The sequence below is a fragment of the Pangasianodon hypophthalmus genome, chromosome 1 (genome assembly GCF_027358585.1).
Source record: "Pangasianodon hypophthalmus isolate fPanHyp1 chromosome 1, fPanHyp1.pri, whole genome shotgun sequence".
NCBI lineage: Eukaryota > Metazoa > Chordata > Actinopteri > Siluriformes > Pangasiidae > Pangasianodon > Pangasianodon hypophthalmus.
In genome coordinates, this window is record NC_069710.1 from 33,043,375 (window position 1) to 33,055,564 (window position 12,190).

General features: G+C 38.7%; 1 protein-coding gene and 1 non-coding gene across 5 annotated transcripts in view; one reads left to right on the forward strand and one right to left on the reverse strand.

The window, feature by feature from the left end:
• The window catches only part of LOC113547560 (rho guanine nucleotide exchange factor 4), a 118,872-nt gene that overhangs the window by 18,866 nt on the left and 87,816 nt on the right, over positions 1-12,190 (forward strand). The window lies entirely within an intron of this gene.
• trnar-ccg (transfer RNA arginine (anticodon CCG)) lies at positions 5,806-5,878 on the reverse strand. The gene has a single exon. It is a non-coding gene; the product is annotated as a tRNA-Arg (tRNA).

The window sequence follows — 12,190 nt, forward strand, 5'->3', positions numbered from 1 at the left end:
TCTGGAAACATGGACACTGAGTACTAGCCAGCTAATAACTGAACTAGCTGAGTGTTTCTGTGATTATAGTGACACTTAGTCTTTGTAACTCCTACAAATTAAACTAGTTTTTAAAAAAGAAATTTCCAACATTGATTCGATGAAAACATTCATTTAAAACATCCATTCAAAAATGTGTTAACTAATCTCATGTAACAATCCCATATATATATATTTATTTTACAAGTTTTCTTCCTGTTTCAACATTATTGAAAGTAACAGTTTTTTTTTTTTTTTTTGCATAATTTTGAAACTTATTTAAAAATTTAAAATCTTATTTAAAAATGTATCTACTGTATAATTTAGGTAACAGGAATGAATGAACTAAAATGTACATTTTTTATAACCTATCATGGAAAAGAATGTTTCAAGCATGCGATATTAAATAGATAAACTAATTAATGTAAAAATAAAAAAAGTAGTTTGATGATTATATTTAAAGGTAAAAAAATTCTGTTTTATATTGTGATTTATCTGAAACATGCACATCTACTATTTACTTGTGTTTAAAATATTTTGCCTTTACTTCACCTCTAGAGATTTGTAAGTGTAATATCAGAGGAATTACCTAGCTAATAATTTAGCTAGACTATATTAAGTCTTCCATATGAACAATGCAGAGGCATGGTGACAATGGGAACAAAATAAAACTGCTGAGAATATTAACATTTTTCCTCAGATTTGTTGTTAAGTTGCTAAGAAAAATGGCTTAAAATCAGACTCAGGGAAGGGGCGTGGCCAAAGAATTAAAGTAGGGATTGTGTGATGAATTGATTGAGATAATAATAAAGCTACAATTTTGTTAGGAATTAAATTTGATGTATGTATAAATGTTGTTAAAGATGTAAGTATAAATGGTGTTATGGTAATGCACAATGCAGCTATACGCTTCATATCAGCTACATTCACCTTCTAGCTCCAGTGCATGTCTACATTTGGGTTAAAGCGGAACATGGTGTATGTTTCATATTTGCCTGGATTATCACTTTAGGAGTGATGTCACTGTAGATCATTTGAATTTATCTCCTAATAGGAATGCATCAACCTGCCGCTACGGATCTCACCTGCAGTAGTCAATAAAGCCGTAAAAAGCCACGAATGCTTGCTTAACTCTCTATCCCGAGGCTAAACTCACTGTGAAGTGCAGCTTTAAGATAGGGTGCAGAAAAGAGGGCAGATTTTTAAAGCGAACATGCAGAGCGAAGCCCAGTTCAGGCATGTTTAGAGGAGCAGGAGCGGTGGAAACGGTCCAATTGTGTTTAATGTGGCTTAATCTGAAGGGTATGAGCTCAGGGTTTTAATGTCAGAGCTGAGGAAGGCTTGAGGCGAGCGTCCTTTACACCAGCTGCACATGAACTTGGCGGGAAAAACTTCTCTCTTTTCTTCTATCAGTGGATTTGCTTACAACGGCTGGGGTCGAATAGGGAATGGAAGTAATGAGTGACTGCATTTATGGGATCTCAGATTTGCACAGAATTTAACACGTGTCAAATTTACAACTTCTAATAAGTGTAAAATTAATAATTTATTCAAAATCCTGGCAAGTTTACACCATATTCTAATGAGTTTTCTATAAGGAGAAATGTGTCTATTTAACATGTATGGAAGGAGTCTCCAGTGTCAGCGCTTTGTAACAGTCAGAGGAAACGCTGTAACTTTAAGTTTGTGTTTAAGTTTGCGATTTCTCGGTAACATGACAAGCTGTGTGTTTTTTTTTTTGTCTTATTTACTTCAAGAGAGAGAAAGAAGAGAAGCTGGTGAAGGAAAGACTATTTATAGCTGCTATAACGTAAGTCAGAACAGGAATTTGTTTTGTGTATCTTCGACAACATTAGTGTAATTATAAACAGATAAAAAGTATAAGATGCCATTCTTTAGTTAAGAAAAAAATTGCAATCATTGATTAGTTGCTGTGGTATAAGAGGAATAAAACATTTGGGATTGTACTGTTATAGGAGAGTAATAAACTTCAGAGTGGGAACAGTAACTCCACGGTCACTGATTGTTTTCCTATAACAGCACCACACACAGTGGTTTACTCCTTACACTTTTACAGCATTTAGCAGACACCCTTATGCAGAGTGACTTACATATAACTTACAATTTTTTTATACTACTGAGCAGCTAAGGGCCTTGCTCAAGATCCCTACAGTGGCAGTGCTGGGTTTTAAACTCACAACCTTCCAATCAGCAACAGTTCGAAAGCCAACGTCTTATCCACTGAGCTACCACACAGTACGTGCAGCAGGCACATGGTCTGATGATTTCTATTCACATTTCTTCACTGAAACAGTATTGAAATTGGGACCGATTCCAGCACAGAGCTGAGCACATGAGGGCTTAAAGCGCAACACTGGCTCTTTTCCAGTTCTGTGATTTGAACTTTCCATTATTTCCATTATTATCTACCAGGCTTTTCGGCGGTAATCCAACACTGATCAGCAAGTTTGAGGGCCAAATTAGGTGTGTTTATGCGTGCTCTGAAATTGCTCAGGTTTTATTTAATCAGAGTCAGAATCGCTGAGCTGGAGAACTAAATAAGGAGCAGAGAGAGGTCCAGACTGAAAAAATAACGTGTCCTAGTTTAGAGCTGAGCGTGTCAGAGCTCACTCACTTCAGTGAAATAGAGGAATGTTATTCATTTACTATTGTCTTCACAGGCTCTAACGGTGTGAGTGTGTGTGTGTGTGTGTGTGTGTGTGTGTGTGTGTGTGGCAATGAGCTCATGGCTCACTGCTTCCTAATACACACATTCAAATCAGAGCAGAGAAAAACAAAAATCAGAGCAGAGAAAAACGAAAGATTTGTTGGGTACACGATCTTTACCAGTCGATTTGTGTCACACACAGACCACACAGAAACAGAGGAGAGATGGAGGAGTGGAGTTTGGGGCGGAAGTGTGTCATGACACGTCAGTGCAGGAACAATATTATTATAATAGGCTCCTAGTCAAATACCAAATGTTTAAACAAAAATACACAAAATGAAGTCTCCTATAATAATGTAGCATGTATGAAATGCAAAGTTAAAGAAAGCGCTGCAGAGTAAAATCAAATATATTATTTATTTATGCATCCTGAGCCAGGGTTCCAGTGAATCACTGGGTGCGAGGTAGGGATACACTAAAGAAAAACTACAGCTGCCAAAGAAAAAAATACAGGAAAATAAATGGAAATTAACTATGATGACAAAGCAGGACAGAATGAAGACACAGATAGCTTACTGTAAAAATCACTTTTATTTATATTTATTCAGTTTCAGTTACAAAAATGTGAAGTAACTTACAGTAAAAATAATAAATATAAATAAATAAATAAATAAAAACAACAACAACAACAATAATAATAATAATAATACAATTTAAAAAGTAATTAAATGTCTGGTACCAACTGCAATAAATTATAAGAAATAATGATAAAAAAAAAATATATATATAACACAAATAATAATAATTAAATAATAAACTCACATTGTATGGGAAGTCATATTTTGAAGTAAATTTTGTCAAAAGTTCTTCAAAATTTCAGTCCTTCTCTACCTTTTGTTTTTACAGTTATCTTAAAAAAGGCACAATTTATGAAAACGCAGAAGTTAAGCTATTAAGCTTGAAATAATTTGTGTTTGCTTGGCACGGTGTGTTTTCATTGTTCTTTTCTTTCCTTTTTTTGCCTATGTCTCTAAGTAAATGCTGATAACGCTGCATTAGAAATTCTTCAGGGGTTTTTGGATGGTTAAGGTTTCTCAGTATCCTTTCTGAACACTCTGTAGTAGAACAGATAGGGAATTTCCAGATAGGGACACACTGAAGAACGCTTTATGGTACTAGATGGAACCTAAAATATTCAAAAACCAGCATTTTAAAGTGAGCCACAAATCCATGCTCACTCCCTCCATTCTTAACCCTTTTTAACACACTGCAGTTCACGATGTGTTGCTGGATCAGACGTGAAGTCTGTTGGGTATCATGCTTCAGAACATTGCTCCCGGTGCCCTTCCTCAGTTTGCTGCTTAAGTAACATGTCTCTTCATTAGGCATTCCCTCTCGAAAAGAAACAAAAGCGTGGTGTTAAGTAGTGCTCATGGAGCCAGGAGGTTTTTTTTATTGCTTTACAAAAAAACAGCCATGTTCAGAAAAACCGACGAGGAAGCTGAGCGAAAGGCCTCTCTTTGGATGCAAATCAGTGAACGGACGCGTAATTGCTCGACTGTGTTGATGGGTTACTGTGGAGACGACGAGAGCTCTGTGCTTTTAGAGGACCAGGCTTTTCTCACAGACCTCCCGCACAGCCATGGCGCCTTCATCCATCCTCCCTCCTTTCTTTAAAGCAAAGTACAGTGCTGCCTTTCATCTGCACCATTCAGGCTCCGAGTGAAAGGAAAAGAAACTGTTGCAGTGGAGGAAGAGAGCAGACAATTTTACGCACACGTCTTCGTTTAGTCCTGCTGCACTGCGCTGTAGTGTTGTTCCTGCTTGTAACACTTGACTCACTTCATGAAGGGCTCGATGAGTACCTGATAAATTGAATGAAGTGTGGAAGAGCAGGAAAACATTCAAGATTTCCCAAAGATGATGAAGTTAGTAAGGAATAAGCCACTGTGTGCTGTGCTGTTATAGTAAAATAATCAGTGATAGGGTGGTGTGATGAAGCAGAGTTACTACTACCACGCTGAAGTTGATTATTTTCCTGTAACATGACGTCACTAAGTGTTTTATTCTTCTTATACCACAGGAGTTTGCCAACATCATGCCTTTATCCAAACTAAGTACATGCTCTCCTCCTGCTTTAGTATGAACATCAGTCTGGGAACTGTATTAGAAGCTGGTATGTTTGCACATCTGGTTAGGAATTCTTCTCATTTTTCGGTCATTTGCAAATTGCCGTTTTTGCAATTATCTTTGGTTCAGACGTATGGAAAGTTTTGAACTTGTTCTACTATAAAAATGGCTGCACATCAGGAATTTCATTAAGAGTTTCCACATTTGTGGAGCCTTCTAAAATGTTATGGCATTTTAACCTCTTCATGTTAGCACACAATATTTACATAAACTGTGTTGTCAAGGAGTGTGTACATAGGCTGAAGAGAGAAGGTGCACTGACACCACAAATTCCAGGTCGTCATTTATATGACCTAAATAGACCTAATGAGTGAAAGTGATTATCTGCTTCATGTTGTACCCACTTCAATATATACACAACATGTATACAACAATGTGCATGTGGTGCAGACTACTTTTCAGAGATCACAGAGGAAACTCTCAGTTTCTTCTCGAATGTAAAGCCTGGCTGTGAAAGCGTACATTCACACACTTGCCTGGTCCGTAAACTAAGGGCCAGGATCAGAGGAAGCAGATAAAAAGCCATGCATTCTGCTAAATGTCTGGGGGGGATTTCTTCTGCTAATAAAGAACATTCGATAGGGTTTTGTTTTTTGGAGTGAGAGCGTCTCGTGTGCTGGAGTGGGTTTCTCACGCTCTCGGATTTGACTCAGTCCCACTTCTCATGAGAGCGAGACGCTGCCAAAATTCTCCACCGTTAGCTGAAAGAACACAGTACAAAGCTCAACACATCGCGTTGGAGAACAAAGTGAACATTATTGCATTAAATTGATTCGTTTGGCAGGTTCTTTCATCCAACACTACTTAACAGTGAGACAGGATACAATCCAAGCTGTCAAAGGTTATAGGTCTTGACCAAAGATCTAACAGCATGTGCTGAATTTAAACAACCTTTTGTTCACCAGTTCAGAAGTCTGTTCCTAAACAAGCGACCCAGGTGGGACTTGAACCCACAATCCCCAGCTCCGGAGGCTGATGCCTTATCCATTAGGCCACTGGGCCACATGTTTAGGGAAAAACATCATGGCTATGATTTGGGCCATCATGATCCATCAGAACCTCTTCACGGCACCTTGGTATAGATTCTACTGGAACTGCACTGGAGGAATGAACACCATTCTTCCTAAAGCTATTCCCTCAGTTGGTGTTATGGTGATGATGATGGTGGTGGAGAGCACTGTCTAACACATGAAGGCCTTTCATGCTCATCAAACCATTCAGTAAACCGTCATGCTTTGTGAATGGGGGCAAGGTAATCCTGGAAGAGACCACACCCATCAGGTTAGAAATGTTTCATCACAAGTGATCCATTAGAAGAATTTCTAACCCAAACATGCCAGCAAAAGTTTTATTATTATTATTATTATTTTTTTTTTACAGTATAGTTGCACACCACTAGTTCTTTCTTTCTTTAAGGATCTACATGTTCATGTCCTCTTAGAAGATCTGAGTAATTAGGTATTCTTTGAAAGGCTGTGAGGGAATCATTGTGGTGAACAGATTGGTGGTACTCCAGACGAGGGATCACCATGTGCCATTAAGCTAAGCTTGTTGTTCCTGTTACTATCATGGTCCATCAGGAACCATTGGGTGTATGAAAACCAGACACATCTCCGCACTTTAGTAATTTTAGTTAGTTAGTAATTTTTATATGGACTGTGCGTGAAAGATTACACCATTTTTTACCTTTTAAACAACCAGCAGTAGAAATAACCCAGGTAATATATACCCAATCTGAATTGACCCAAATTAAATTGTTGGTAAATTCAGACAGTACATTGCATTGTGTTATATCCTGTGGGAAAAGAGGTTTTTCGCTTTTCCTCAATATAAAGACACTCATGAAAATGCTCACTCTGAAACCAAAACAAAACCAAGTGATGCGTCTAGGGGTTTCAGGTAAGTTATTACGTTCCTAGTACAGGTATAGTTTACAGCCATGTTATGGTCATGTGATCTACTAATGATCAAAATATTATAAGCACTTGTCCCCAACATAACGAACAAAGAACAAAACAACCAGTTTGTATTAAAATGAGGTGCGAGGAGTGAGAAATGTGTGTACATCATGAAGACATGCACATCACCAAAAGTTCACTTATTCTATGTGAATCATTTAATCTTAATTAGTACAAATGTCCCCCAGCAACATGACTTAACAAGCATATGTCTGGAAAGCTCACCCCATCCAAATAGTACTTAAGAAGTACATGAAGTTCCTTCTCATGTTTTTTTTGGGGGGAACTAGAATTGTTACATGTCTGTGCTTTTCTCCAACAACTCCCACAAGCAAGAATGTGAAAAATTAGGAGTCAAGAATGAAGCCTTGGATTAGGGTTAAGGTTACATTTTAATCTGAGGACATCATTTTAGCTCATCTTTGGTCTTTCAGATTTTCTCTCATGTCATGTCTCATTGAGGGCATTTACCGTAAAAAAACACAGAATCTGCAAAGCCAACTTTGTAGGTGACATCACCCAACTCTTTCACTTACTCTTTACCCTTACAACATTTTGTAAAAGATACTTGAGTATTCAAGATATTAGTGACCGACACTGCAACACGCCTCCCCCCGCAGACTAGGGGGCCCCACCGTATTGTATTATTGTCTAAAGGTGCAGCGGGTAGTGCTGCTGCCTCACAGTTCCAGGTTCTCTGGTATGATCCTGAGCATTATTGTCTGTGTTGTGTTTCACATTTTCACTGTGGTTCAGTTTCCAGTTGGTGGAAATTAGTTGTTACCCTAACTTGTATTAATGTCAGCTCCCTTAACAGCTCTATGTTTGGATTGGACTTTGGCCCATGAAAATCACTTGGGATAAAACCATCTCTCTGTTGCATTAAAAACAAACAATTAACTGTGGACCAGATCTATGTTTCATACCGAGGGTAAACAGTCTAATCTTCAGTAGTTATTATTATATCATGAAGCATATCAGCATTCATAGATCAAAGTTCTTTTGGATTATTTTCTTACTTAATGTCTGGCATAAGATATATTTTTCCGATGAGAACGTGCACACTTTCTTTGCCCAGACATTTTCATTGTCCTGTCCATTCTTGAAAAATATATTATAAATGCTAAGTACTCAGGGAATTTCTGATCTTATCAAACATTTCTCTCTCAAAGTGAGAAGTGTGTGTTGGTTTTAGGTCTCTATAGAATGTCTGCTATTTGCAGTTTATTAAAATTCACAGTAACATTTGATTTGGAAGTCAGTTTCTGCTCTATTGTTTGTACCATTAACTACATTTAAGAAGCAACATGAGATGATAATGCAGACTGAAAATGGATTGGTATGAAATATATAGAAGAGTGTAGGCCATTTATTTATGTAATATGTTTTTCTTTGCATATTTTAATGCTTTTCACAGGAAAAAAAAAAAAAACATTCACAAGTTTTAAACCCAGGATTGGCATCTTGGGCATGGAGCAGTTTATGAAGGACTTAGGGGCCTTGCTGAAGGGCCTAACTAGTTATACACAAGTTCCTAACCAGTGGCAGAAGTTAAGCCATGAACTACTGAGGAACATTCATGTTATGTTTGCCCTCCATTATTCAATTCCATAACAAAGATGCAATTAGAGATATAGGCTTTTGCCCTATGCCCTAGTCAAACCAAGGAAACAATCCTACAGGAGAGTCTGGTTCTGCTGGCTGCTTCTACTTTCTCCTACTGAACATGGTCTATAGTATTGCCTGGTTCTGGTGTTCCCTAATGAACGGGGTCAATATCAGTGCCAGGTTCTGCTGTTCATTACTGCACAGGGTCTATAGAAGTGTCTTGTTCTGCTCTTCCATTCTGAATGGGGTCTACATCAGTGCCTGGTTCTGCTGTTGCCCATTCAACACGGTTTACAGCACAGCTTGGTTCTGCTGTTCCTTACTGAACAGAGTTTACATAAGTGCCTGTTTGTGCTGTCCTCTACTGAACGAGATCTAGAGCAGTGCTTAGGTCTCCTGTTCCCAAGTGAACAGGGTATACACTAGTGCCTGGGTCTGCTGTTCCCTACTGTACAGGGTCTGGAGCAGTTCTTAGTTTGGCTGTTCTCTACTCAGCAGGGTTTACAGGATAGCCTGATTCAGCTGTTCTCTATTGTACAGGGTCAGGAGCAGTGCTTCGTTCTGCTGTTGCCTACTGAACAGGGTATACAGCAATGCCTGCTTCTTCTGTTATCTAATAAACAGAGTTGACATCTATGCCAGGTTCTGCTCATCTTTACTGAACAGGGACTACAGAAGTGCCTGGTCCTGATGCTCCCTGCTCAACAGGGTCTACAGCAGTACCTGGTTCTGCTGTTCCCCACTGAACAGGGTCTATAACAGTGCCTGTTTCTGCTTTTCCCTACTAAACAGAGTCTACAGCAGTGCCTGGAAGACCCTCAGTGAAGAGGGTCTATGGGAGAGCCTGGTTCTGCTGCCCTATACTCTGTCTATAGGCTTTATGGGGCAGTACCATCAGACCTGGAAGCTAGCAGAAAGCTTGAACATAATCAGTGATGTCAAGCACAAGGAACTTAATCACTCATCCAACTATAATTATTTAGACATCACAGTCACTTGTTTCTGAAATAAGAGAAACAAAATAAGAGAAGAACTGTTGGAGCTTTTGTTGATAAGGTACTGCAAATACATTTTGTAAGAACCTTTTTTATGAGACTGGTTTAGCAATACAGAGAGAGAAGAGTGAGAGAACGAGAGAAAGAAAGAGATCAGCCAAGCTGGTTCACTGCCAGCCTTCTGTAAAGGCCTCGGGTAATAATTCAGGGCTTTTTGTCTCCTCTTTGGGAAACGGGATCTTGATTGTTCATTTGCAATGGCTGAGTAATTTCCCCAAAATACAACAAGGAGAACCACATACCATTATACAATACACAATTCCTATGCTACCAGTGTGGATTAGGACACTGAAAAGTTTTTATATTGGGGAACAGCTTGGTTCTACAGCCTGTAGCAACTTGTCAGTCATTTACTATGTGCAGGTGACTAAAAAAGCTGACACTGAGTCTTGGTGGTTAACAAGACAGGGCCTGTGGGACAGTTTTATTCTTTCATATGACCACCATATTCCAATCAGCATTCCTGCTTTCGCAATCAGGCTCCTAGTGAGCGACGTCTTCTTTCCCACAGGAAACAAAATCTCAGCACCTCCACAAAAGGAAAGTCTGTGTAAGAACCTGTAAAGAAGTCAGTCACAAAGCAGAGGTTGGCATTGATTCCTCTTTTCTTTTGTACTCGTAATCACCAGAAGGCTAGACAAACCTGCAGACCGGCACATCCCTCCAAAGTGAACACAAAAGATCCATGCTTGTTTATAATCACTCTCGTGAATGAGGATAACCCCTTCTCTGTGCACTCGCACGAAAGAGGCCCAAAGCGTGGAACAATATGTTGTAGTTCTCCTCCCTCTGGGGGAAGTGACTTCAGCTAGCATCACTTGTCATTGCCTCTGGGGTCCACGACCACCAACCACAGCTTACAAGCGGGTAAGCGGGAATCACTGTGGACACTGGAGCTCCATGCACAGTTCTGCATACATACAGTTTTCTTCTAGTTACATAGATAGTCAGGAATTCTATTATATGGGTTATAAGTTAAATAAGTTATTAGTTATAGATTATATGGGATACAAGTTAAAGATAAGCAAGAAGGATATCAGTGGAATCAGTATAACAGAACCATAGTACTGTTAAATTCTGGATTGTGATTGGTCAGAAGTTGTTGATTAACTTTCTATAACAGTAGTGCAGGAGCAAATCACAGGTTTATATTAATGTACTTGTTCTAATACGTTATCGTTTCTATAGTAACAGCTCATTCACAGGGACTTGTACAGTGGACATTCCACATAAACAAATGAAAAAAACACGTGTAATCATCGATATGGTGAAGTTTTCTTTAGGAAGATGTTTATTTAGCATTTATGGAGCATTTAAGGAGTCTCCAGTGTCAGTGTTATGTAACAGTCAGAGGTAAAGCTGCAGACAGAGGAGTTTTCATTTTGTGGTTTCTTGCTAACATGACAAGTTGCTATTTTTAAAAAGGGAGTGAGAATGTGGGTTTTCACATGTTCAGCACCATTTATAAACTTCATGGGCTGAAAGCTCGGAAAGGGCTCATAGTTGTAAGGCAGGAAGTCAGCCCAAACAACGCACCAGAACAAAATGTCCAGGGAAGAAAAAACAGCAGGAGAAAGTTAATCCAGTTCACTGCTGCAACAATAAAAACAAGTAGCTGGACAAAGCAATTCAGGAGTAAAGATGAAAAACGAGAAGGTAATGCAAGGCGTTTTAACATGATGAAAAGAAATTTAGCAAGAACAAACGCAAAAAGGCATAAACATGAATGAAAGGACAACAACATGTACGTGTGTGCACAGCATATTCTAAATCAGTCAAGTGGAAAGAAGCAAGTACATTATTTCTGCCCCATGTCCTTCCTGTGTTCTGCAGTTGTGCTCCCAAAACATCCCAATTTCTCAAAAGCAACACAGCACAAAGATTACTGTTAAAAAGTTAGAACAAGCATAACACTGAACACCCTCTCCACCAATTAAGATGATCTTAACCTTATGATACTCAGACCATAATTATAGGCTACTAACTGAATCTATGTAAGATATCAGATCTTTATATGTTAGGGGCATTCACAAGAGGTAATGACTTAGTTGAAGCCCAGCATGTGTTAAAATAACCAGAGTGATGACTAAACAGATGGCTGTTTTTACCCGAGCGGAAACACCTTGTTGGCAAAAGGACTGTTTTCAGCTGACACGGCTGTCCTGTGAGAAGTGATGTACTGTTCATGCTTATCTGCACCTCTGCTAATGTTCACCATCGGTGCCAGGCTGAAATCCTGTTCTGCTGTTGATTAAAGCAGCTTTAAAGTAGTGAATGTGTGGAGAAGACTAGTAATCAAACCAAAATCATCAAATGAATCTAATGTATATGTTGTTTTCACAATTAGCAAAGACTGGATAAATAGTTAAACCATGATACCTGACCTACAAAATTCCCATACAAATTCTGATAAAAGGTGCATTTATCAATCCCGATTCTGATTGCATTCTTTCTTTGCTTCCTCTGCTTCATTTCAAAGAAATAAGAAGGCTTATTTAAATCCTGAAATATATCCTGATGGAAAGCTGGTGCAAGTCTCTGCAGATTCTGCTGGAGAAAGATATACACTTAATAACAACATTACATATTATGTGCTTGTGTGGAGAAGGAAAACAGTGGCTCAGCAAAGTACAGAAAAACACAACTTCTCTTATGTCTCTTACATCAATTGTAAAGACATGTTCAGTGTCTGA